The sequence below is a fragment of the Herpailurus yagouaroundi genome, unplaced genomic scaffold, assembly GCF_014898765.1.
Source record: "Herpailurus yagouaroundi ecotype Mexico unplaced genomic scaffold, PumYag 182, whole genome shotgun sequence".
Taxonomy (NCBI): Eukaryota; Metazoa; Chordata; class Mammalia; order Carnivora; family Felidae; genus Herpailurus; species Herpailurus yagouaroundi.
In genome coordinates this window covers 48,340,953-48,350,289 of record NW_024412413.1, presented here as the reverse complement: position 1 = coordinate 48,350,289, position 9,337 = coordinate 48,340,953, and the positions used below count along the sequence as shown (strand labels likewise).

General features: G+C 39.1%; 1 pseudogene; it reads right to left on the bottom strand.

Annotated features, from left to right (window-relative positions):
* Positions 1-517: 517 nt before the first annotated feature.
* LOC121040066 (RNA transcription, translation and transport factor protein-like) lies at positions 518-7,484 on the bottom strand (annotated as a pseudogene).
* Positions 7,485-9,337: the final 1,853 nt, after the last annotated feature.

Sequence of the window (9,337 nt, the reverse complement as noted above, 5' to 3'; positions counted from 1 at the left end):
TGGAAACAGGCTCCAGGCTCTGAGCCATCAGCCCGGAGCCCGACGCGGGGCTCGAACTCACGGACCGCGAGATCGTGACCCGGCTGAAGTCGGACGCTTAACCGACTGCGCCACCCAGGCGCCCCTGAAGTTTACTTTATGTATGCTATACCTCAAAAAAAAAAAAAAAAGCTGTTATTTAACATGAAAAAAATGAGATACTACCCACCAGATGGACTACAGTGAAAAGTTCTGGTAATACCAAGGGTGTGGAGAAATGGGAACTTTAATCACTGCTGGTGGAAGGGAAAGGATGCACAACTATTTGGGAATACTGGCAGAATTTACTAAAGCCAAACAAACACCTGTGCTAGACCCAACAGTTCTGTTTATTGGATGATACTCAAGAGGATGCATGCATATGCCTACCAAAAACTTGTGCAGGAATGCGCATAGCAACTTTACTTGTATTTACCAAAGAAAAAAAGAAAAAATAATCCACCAATAGTAGAATGGATAAATTGTGGTATATTTTCCCCCACTTTCCTGAACTTTATTAAAGAAAGAGCGATGATGGTAAATCTCGAGAACATAATCAATTTTTTAGGATTCTTCCCTCAAAAACGTGACATTTGATTTCCAAACACATGCCAGAGCATAGATGGTTCCCAATTGTGCTAAGTAGGTGAGAAGCTGAAATCCTAAAATGTTCACCTTCCAACTTTCCCCGGTCTGCAGTCTGTCTTTGGATCAGCAATAATTGTCTGAACAGCTGCTATGGCTTCATTAATTTTTGTCTGCAGCTCTCTGAGCAATTGTATATGTAGTAATCACAGAATTTGAGCAGCTCCATTAAGAACTGCATCTCCTGTGTCAAAACCAAGAATATGTTTGTCTAAAGCAACAGGCAAGTCCTCTTTTGTTTGATTTGCTTTAACAACTGCATCCTGGACCAAAATTTGAATTGCTTTAGGATTATCAGGTAATCATCATGACACTGAATCTGAAGGTCAGCCAAAGTCATTACACCAGGCTTGAAATTGGGATTATTTACATCCAAATTGATCAATGGCTCTGCATTTTTAGCTGCATTGTCAGCATTTTTTTCTATCATCAGCTACCAAATCCTTGTACTTTTCAGCATTATCTCCATATTCAAGTCTAATAGCTAAGCCAAGAAGCCTGTCAATTACTTCTTGTCATCTTGAATCTTGAAAGGACAGTTAACATCTCTGAGATACTTTTCAAAGAACGTGGGCCAATCACTGCTGTGGATGTTTCTTAAATTACCTGTTTTCAATCTAATAGTGTCTGGTTTTCTGGTCTTCAAGCCAAACAATAAAGTTTCTAAATTATTTTTTTTAATGTTTATTTATTTTTGAGAGAGAGAGCAAGCAGGGGAGAGGCAGAGAGGGCGGAAGGCAGGGCAGAGTTTCTGAAGCGGGCTGTGTGCTGACAGTAGAGAGCCCGACGTGGGGCTCAAACCCATGAACCATGAGATCATGACCTGAGCCAAAGTCAGATGCTTAACCGACTGAGCCACCCAGGTGCCCCTAAAGTTTCTAACTTTACAGTTGAATGTAAAGTTCATCTTTACATTCATCTTTACAGTTTCATCTGTACAGTTGATGAATGTATCTTTACAGTTGATACATCTTTCATCTTTACAGTTGAATGAAGCCAGCAGGATTGTTGTCAAGAACTGTCAGCTTGCGTTGGAACATGATCCCTGTGTCTTGCTCTGGTCCCCCAGCCTTTGGCCTGGAGAGGAGAGGCAAGGAGGGGTGGCAGGCACCAGTGCAGGCACCGGCAGTGGCAGTAGAGAGAGGGCCAAATTGTGGTATATTTGTACAAATTGTGGTATAATATTACACAGGAAAAATGAACTACTGCAACAGAGTGGCAACAGATTATCGAGCCTCAGAGACATACTGTGGAATGAGGTGAGCCACACATGAAGAAAACATACTCTGTGATTCCATTTTTATGAAGCTCAGAACAGGAAAAACTAATGGTAATACAGATCAAAATGGTGGCTATCTTTGGAGAAGTGTTGATTGGAAGGAGGCATAAGTGAACCTTCTGGGTTGTGTTCATTTACACAGAAATATGTAAAAATTCCTTCAGCTGTACACTTAAAATTTGTGAACTTTGCTAGATGTAGATTATATATCAATGAAAAGTAAAACAGTCCCAACAGTAGCAGCAACAAATAATGAACACTTAAATTCCATGATGTAAAGAGGGAAAGATTGGTAAGGAAATACAAAGATGCATGGAACAGAATTTCAAGAAATTAGGCAATGGAAACTTCATTCAGCAAGAATTTCTAATCATAAATGTGTAGTTGCTCTTGCCATATCTCAGGGATTCTTAATTGGCTCTACTTCTTCCCTCCCTCATCCTCATTGTCTATTTTATTTTAAGATGTATTATCAAATTTCTTTCAAAAATTGGAATTCCTATTTATTATTGTAAATGATAGAGAAATCAAACTACGATATGAATGTTTCACTTCCCTAAGTTAGGAACTTAGAGCTCCAGCCCAGACCCCCTTTGCTGAACTGGAAGATCCCAGGATCCAGTTGCCTACCAGGTGTATCCACTTGGGATCTCAAACATTCAAAATAGACTCATCATCTCCTACCCACTCTATCCTCCTCCAGGTTTATCCACCACCCTGCATTCCCCATAAATGGTTCACCAGGAACCAAAAAATCAAGTTAGCTTTTCCCCTCTGCCTTATATCTCCTCATCCAAGCAATCAAAAAACTCTGCTGATTTTGATCCCTTGGTATGTCTTATGTGTCCCTTCTACTCTGTACCTCCTACCTTCTTCTCTCTTGGTCTCATTATTTCTCTTGTAGATTGTAACAGCAGTCACTCAAAGAATGATTTGCAGTCCACAGTCCTCCTAAGAGTATGAATTGATCAAAACTGAACTTTTTTTTTTCATTTTTATGAACTAACGATGCACACTTACAACCTGAATGCTAAAGTAGATATATATCTATATCTGGATGGATAGATAGATAGATAGATAGATAGATAGATATAGATCATTCCATCAAGTTTTGGTTTTTGAAAACATGACATTTCATCCTAATGACTCAGTTCTTCTTCCTCAGGAAAGTGACAGTGGTATGGTAAGGTAAGTTATAGGATCATTTCTCCCTCATGCGAAGTGGACCACAATCAAAACGTTTGAAGGTCACTGTCTTTATTATCATCTTGCCTTTATTCCTGCCTTTCTTCTTCAAATACATGCACACACTATCACCTTAGTCTGTACTACCAAAAAGTGATTTATGCAAAAAATGTAATTGTGTCAATTTTCTTGCTCAGAATATTTCAGAGTTTCTACATTGTCTTCAGTGAGGATTATTAACATATTTTAGGTCCTTTTCCCTTTAAGAACAAATGAATAATAAAGTTTTTTACTTTCTTCTGAGAACAACATACATATACACAATATAATTTCATAAAATTTCAGAGATTTTGCAGCAGATAAAAGGTCCTGGAATGTTTTGCACTAGCAATCAAATGCTTCAGCTTAGAAGTGTCACATGTCACTTCTACCCCTAGCCCGCTGACAGAACTAGTTACATAGCTCTGCCTAACTACAAAAGAGTGGGAAAGTATAATCCTTCTCTGTGCCTGGAAGGAGAGAGAACCAGACAGGGGCGAGCACTAAAAGTTTCTACAATGAACCTCCTAACCCATCTGCCCACCAAATAAAATCCTATTCTTCCTCAAAATCTCATTCAGCTGAAATGCTGTGAAGCCTTCACGGTCTCTTCCTGACAGATTTCAGGTTCCCTTCATACTCCATCAGCACTTTGTACAGAGCAACATTAAAGCAACTATTATATTGGATTGTAATTGTTAGTTTGCATGTCCTGTAGAAGAAAACAGTCAACCTGCTATCCTTAGCATTAATACAGTGCCTCTTACATAGAAGATATCCAATAAACCTCTATTAATTATTGAATTAATTGGTGGATTTTATAATAAAAATTTTATAATAAAATGTTACACAGGAACTTCATATGTAATACAATTACTCATAGATAATTTCTTGGCAATTGAAGTGGAGATTTTTTTCCCTTTACTACCTTTAAATGAAGTGTTGAATCATACCTTCAAAAATGTTTTACCTACATTAGCATGAGGAATCCTGTGTCTCAAACATATGGTCATATTTCTACTTTATTCCAGAGACCTGAGTTAACTTTTTATTTTTAAAAAATTCTCCCTGTTTTTAAAATTCCAGTCTTTCTAATTGTTCTCTAAGATTCGAGAAGCACATCCTTTCATGGTTTGTGATTGGTTTTTATTTGTAGGTTTGCATTACTTTCTTGCATGGCTTGTAATGTCAGAAACCTACTTTAACATGTGGTCAAGAGAGGAGAGTAACACCTTAATTGTAGGTGGAATGCATTTTTTCCACAGTGAATTTATCAGTTGTGTTGAATGTCTATATTGTACACATAAGTATTCTTCCAAATGAAAAGGTTGAGGGAGTGGCCTACAAGGAGAGTAAGCCCTTGAAGAGCTCATGATGATGAATGTATGGACAATATGACAGTAAACCTCAATAACAGACAATAAGGTTATAGATAACATGTGGTTGATATGTGCGTGATACAAACACTGAGTCTTCTGAGTTCAAGGGTGACATGCTCTGGGTGCAGAGTGGGTGAGAGGGTAGAGAATCCAGAGGTAAGGAGACTACTTAGAAAGCCTTGTCAGTAGTTCCATCATGAAATTCAGGTCTACACCATATCTCATATACCACAGTGCACAGAGATATGTAGTGTGCAGTGACTGCATTTCTTACATAAGGAAGATATTTTAAGTGTAATTTTTCTAGATGTATCCTAGATTTATTCTATTTCTATTATTTTTTCACAAAAATTAGTAGTCGTGTGTGTGTGTGCATGTCAACTTTTCTGTTTTAAAAGGTAGTATACGTCTATGAGGAAACTTAAAAATGTCTTAAGTTCCTAGATTTTAAGACATCTACTCACTTAAAAAATTTTTTTAACATTTATTTATTTTTGAGAGACAGAGCATGAGTGGGGGAGGAGCAGTGAGAGAGGGAGACACAGAAACCGAAGCAGGCTCCAGGCTCCCAGCTGTCAGCACAGAGCCCGATGTGGGGCCTGAACCCACAAACCGTGAGATCATGACCTGAATGGAAGTTGGATGCTTCATCCACTGAGCCACCCAGGCGCCCCAAACATCTACTCATTTTTAAGAGCAGGTTACAGTTTACCATTCTATATTTTTATAGCATTTCTAAATGTACTAAGTTACTCTTTAATTGAAAATCATTCTGAATCAACAATCAAGGAAACTACTTTCCAAACTCAATATGTAAGACACTAATAGAACCCTCATCATCTTTGGGTCAGGTCATTGTGAGACTCATGTGCAAATGGCACGATGTTTGTGAGTTGAATTCCTACTTGACTGAGTTGGAAGTAGACTATTCCTATGCCAGCAACCAGCCACCTCACAGAGGTGGCTGACCTGGGGTTGGGGGTGGAGGGATGAGAAGATAGTATGGCTGCATCCAAAATGACTTAGAGTGATGCAGAAGGGAGGATAGCATTATCTTCCGTTACATGTATGCATATAAATTATTACCAATAATTTGCTAAGCATATTGTCTTATTTGCTTGTTAAGGGTAGCAATAAAATGTTTGTCAAGGTGGAGGAGGAGTACCACTCGAGTATATGATCTTGTTCTCCTATTTGCAACAATTCTTTCTCCAATGTTTTGTGATTTTACAGAGCTAATTTGCAGACTGAAATCACTGGTTTCTAGTTCAATGAAAGGAGATTTATTGGCATTAGAACAAATGAAATGATCATACAGAATATTAAACCCAAAGACCATACTCAGTAAAGAAATGAAATCAGAATGCTCTTCTGGAATGAGGAAATCAAAATGGGAACATGTTCATGTCTTTGCAAATAAGACTGCATTTTATCACACATTTGAAAAGTCAGTTCGGTATTTCATCAGAATTTCTCAATGTTCAATGCCAAATTATTGTGTAAATTGAGAAAAGATTTTTATAATATGACCAAAGTGGGAAGGAAAATGTATGTTTATAATATGAAACAGGGAAGTGAGATCCAGCCAAAGTTCTAACTGTATTTGCGGTGGTAGCTTAAAGACAGCAGAAAGCATAGTGTATTTAGGAAGTATTCACAAAGGATAAAAAGCCATCCAGAATTATTTTATTAGCTGTTCACACACCAAGCATATTGAAATATGCATTTTAAAATAGCCTCTAATTGTTCCATGGCATCTAAGAGGTGTTAGACTAGCCTCTTTGAGATAACTCATACTTTAAAAATAAGTATATAAAATGGGCTTGCAAAACTATGTCAGGACCTAAAATTAGACAAGGGATAGACAAAGAATTTATAATTGTCAAGGGGTGAGAATTGGGTATCAATATTCAGTTTCTTCTCTTTCCACTTCAGTTTTTACAAGGTAGTATTATTGTACATTGAAAAGACCATGGAAACAGTCTGAGTCTAACTCCCAGCTCTGTCATTGACCAGCTGTATTTCTTTGAGTGAATGACTTTACTTATCTGGGACACATTTAAAAAAATTTTTTTTAATGTTTATTTTTTTTTAAAGAGAGAGACAGAGACAGAGAATGAGTGGCGGAGGGGCAGAGAGAGAGGGAGACATAGAATCTTAAGCAGGCTCCAGGCTCTGAGCTATCAGCGCAGAGCCTGATGAGGGACCTGAACCCATGAGCCACAAGATCATGACCTGAGCTGAAGTCGGACACTTAACCGACCAAGCCACTCAGGTGCCCCCCAGGACACTTATTTTTTTCATCTCTAAATTGGAAATAATACCTCCCTCTAAGATCCCTGTAAAAATTACAGGTAATGTTTATTTAAAGTGACTAACACTTCATAAACATCTTATAAACAAAAGCTGGTCTTATTGATCTATCTTTTGTCCTTTATCTCCAAATAGTCTGGGTGATCAGTAATCTTGATTATTCAAACCTCCTAAATATCTCTTGAACCCTCAGTTGTCTCCATACCCCATTGTCTGCAATCAGGATTACCTGTCAGTTCTCTAGCAACAGCCCCTGAGTCCAATCTAGAGTGATTTTTTTTTTTTAAAGATTTTGATCCTGTTACTCTCCAGTTTAATACTCACAAATAGTCTCCCCTGGTCTTTGGGATTACGTCCTAAATCTCACTGTCTTTGGGATTAGCACCTAGATCTGGTCCTGCTCACCCCTCCAGCCTCATTTCTCTAGGCCATATTTCACCAGACATCCTGGCACTCCTTTCGGTGTCTGCATAGCGGATTGCAGAAACAACAGGTGTGGAGGCAGAGAAGAGAGTGCCTGCAGAGCACATATCAGGGATGGCACAATCTCCTCTGTAATCGGGGGTAGAGTGTATGGCAGATCCTACTAGGCTAGTCCTATGGATCAGACTTCGCGATGGTTCCATACTCAGTAAATCATGCCTCTGTGATAGAGCCCAGGAACTAGAGACTACTATAGCACAGCATTGGCATTACAGTAGAAATAATTCCTCTGGTGTATGTTAAATATTATTTCTTCTCAGTATGAATCCATTACCTCACTCAAAGCACAGCAACAGCAAGGCCGTAGACTAAATTAAGTGCAAAAGTTAAATGATTTGAGTGGTGGCAGGAGACCCACAAAAGAAATGATCTTGTTTTTATCATCTTTTTTGCAAAGAACAGGAGCTTAAATTACAGGGGTATCGAGAGCTAAAAGAATGGAAAGTGATCACCAAGTTGTGGGGGAATAAATACAAGGGTATAGATTAGGCAAACCCAATTCACTTACCATATGCCAGTGACCCATGAATTCAGGGGCCAGCAAAATGCTATCTTTGGATTAGGGTCAAGCCTTGCTCCTGAGGCAGGTAATATGCCCACAGGAAGCCACACTGACCTGTGGCCAGGCTGCTGGGCTTGCAAGGAGCAGATGCTAGGGACGATGGGTCTGTTGCACAGGCTGTTACACAGCTAGATGAAGCTCTATTAGCTGAGTGCGAAATCACTTCACCTTAACATTTCATCACCTGCCCCTGGACAGCCTGATGGTGGTGTTCCCCCTTTACCTTCCTACCCCTACCCTCCCATCTCTTCCACTCCTGCATATTGTCCTAGGAGCCATCCGCTACAGCAGAGATGAGACTAGGTCCTCTGCACCCCTGGGCCAAACTCCACAGAGACAGCAGCAGCAGAGTAAAGAGGAGAGTACAGCTACTCCCCCAAGGTCCTTAACAGCTTCAGGAAAATGGCACTGCTTCATTGGCTAGTGATTATTTAACACTCCCTGACAAAACCTATGCCAATGCCTCCCTCCATTAATACGAGTTTTTTAAAAACTTTTTTAAAAGTTTATTTTATTTACTTTAAGAGAGAGAGAGAGGTGAGTGGGGTAGGGGTAAAGGGAGAGAGGGAGAGAATCCCAAACTGACAGTGTGGAGCCCAACAAGGGTCTCCATCCCATGAAACACAAGATCATGACCTGAGCCAAAATCAAGAGTCGGATGCTTAACCAAAATGCTTATTTATTTCATTTTTTCATCACAAAACATATGTGTATATTTTTTCTTTTTAATTTTTTTTTATTTTTTTTAATGCCAGTATAATTAATGTACAGTGTTATATTAGTTTCAGGTATACACTACAGTGATACAACAATTCTGTACATTACTCAGGGCTGATCACATAGGTGCACTTTTTTTTCCCCCTTTTTATTTACATCCAAGTTAGTTAGCATATAGTGCAACAATGATTTCAGGAGTAGATTCCTTAATGCCCCTTACCCATTTAGCCCATCCCCCCTCCCACAAACCCTCCAGTAACCCTCTGTTTGTTCTCCATATTTTTTTTTATTTATATATGAAATTTATTGTCAAATTGGTTTCCATACAACACCCAGTGCTCATCCCAAAAGGTGCCCTCCTCAATACCCATCACCCACCCTCTCCTCCCTCCCACCCCCCATCAACCCTCAGTTTGTTCTCAGTTCTCAACAGTCTCTTATGCTTTGGCTCTCTCCCACTCTAACCTCTTTTTTTTTTTTTTCCTTCCCCTCCCCCATGGGTTCCCGTTAAGTTTCTCAGGATCCACATAAGAGTGAAACCATATGGTATCTGTCTTTCTCTGTATGGCTTATTTCACTTAGCATCACACTCTCCAGTTCCATCCACGTTGCTACAAAAGGCCATATTTCATTTTTTCTCATTGCCACGTAGTATTCCATAGTGTATATAAACCATAATTTCTTTATCCATTCATCAGTTGATGGACATTTAGGCTC